Genomic DNA, 1,321 nt, shown 5'->3' with positions numbered 1-1,321 from the left:
TTTAAAGGATTTTGAAGAATTGAACATTACATTTAGAGTGCCGAACGTCACCGAGGATGTCCTCAAGCTGACGTTGTTCCCCTTCTCTCTAAAGGATAAGGCCAAAACATGGCTAAACTTCTTGCGACCTAGATCAATAAGAACTTGGCAAGATATGCAGGGAGAATTTTTGAAGAAGTTCTTTCCCACACAAAGGACTAACTTTTTGAAAAGACATATCAGCAATTTTCAACAAAAAGATAATGAAACATTTTATGAATGTTGGAAAAGATTTAAAGATCTTCTTCTCTCATGCCCTCATCACAGGTTCGAAACATGGAGAACTATTAGCTTCTTTTATAAAGGTTTATCTCCACAGTTGAAACAGTTTGTAGAGACCATGTGCAATGGTAGATTTTTAGAAAAACAACCTGATGAGGCATGGGAGTATTTGGATTCCCTTGCTGAGACTGCCCAACTTTGGGATAATGGGGATAGAAACATTAAGTCTTTGCCTAAGCCTACTAGCTCTATACAAGGAGGCCTTTACAACCTCAGAACCGAGGATGATCTTCATCCTAAAATGGCAGCCCTCACTAGGAAGGTAGAAGAAATTGAGCTTAGTAAGGGTGAGCCTGTCAAGACTACAGAGCTTAAAAACGAGTGTTGTGGTATCTGCGATATGTCTGGTCATATCACTACAGATTGCCCCACCATACCAGCATTCAAGGAAGTCTTGCACGATCAAGCAAATGCTATGAACTCCTACCAAAAGCCTTATAACGATCCATTCTCGAATACCTATAACCCTGGTTGGAAGAATCATACAAATTTTATGTGGAGAAACGATCATCCTCAGCAGTCATACCATTCAGCTCCTCTACCTGCACATTCTACTTTTGCATCACCACCCTCTCAGAAGTCGAATATCAAGGATACCTTGCAATCTATACAATCTTTTCTACAAGGTCAAGCTAATATCAATGCTCAAAATACTTAAAATTTTGAAGATATAAGGAACCAATTGTCAATATTGACTACCGTCCAAAGTACCCAAGAGAAGGGTAAGCTTCCAGCTCAACCCCAACCTAACCCACAAGTGCATGGTAGTAATAATACAGCCCCTTCTAGTTCGCATACAGAGCATGCAAAGAGCATCATGACTTTGCGTAATGGGAAAGTCATTGATCAGACCGTCCCATTGAGACCGCAGGTCACTTCTAATTCTGATGTTCCCAAAGCCGAGGAAAGGGACAAGGAAGAAGTTGAGGTCCCAACTTCTATCGAGAAAGTGGAATGCCCTTTTTTTCACCTTTTCTACAACGGTTAAAGCCGTTGCAAA

General features: G+C 40.7%; 1 non-coding gene across 1 annotated transcript; it reads right to left on the bottom strand.

Annotated features, from left to right (window-relative positions):
- Positions 1–200: 200 nt before the first annotated feature.
- LOC148703837 (small nucleolar RNA R71) lies at positions 201–309 on the bottom strand. Its single transcript, XR_015982304.1, has one exon. It is a non-coding gene; the product is annotated as a small nucleolar RNA R71 (small nucleolar RNA).
- Between the last annotated feature and the right edge of the window lie 1,012 nt (positions 310–1,321).

Source organism: Phoenix dactylifera, chromosome 4 (assembly GCF_051530095.1).
Source record: "Phoenix dactylifera cultivar Ajwa chromosome 4, Ajwa_hap1_PhDact_Kaust_v1.1, whole genome shotgun sequence".
Taxonomy (NCBI): Eukaryota; Viridiplantae; Streptophyta; class Magnoliopsida; order Arecales; family Arecaceae; genus Phoenix; species Phoenix dactylifera.
Note: the sequence above shows the minus strand (reverse complement) of the source record. Positions and strands in the feature narration are given on the sequence as shown.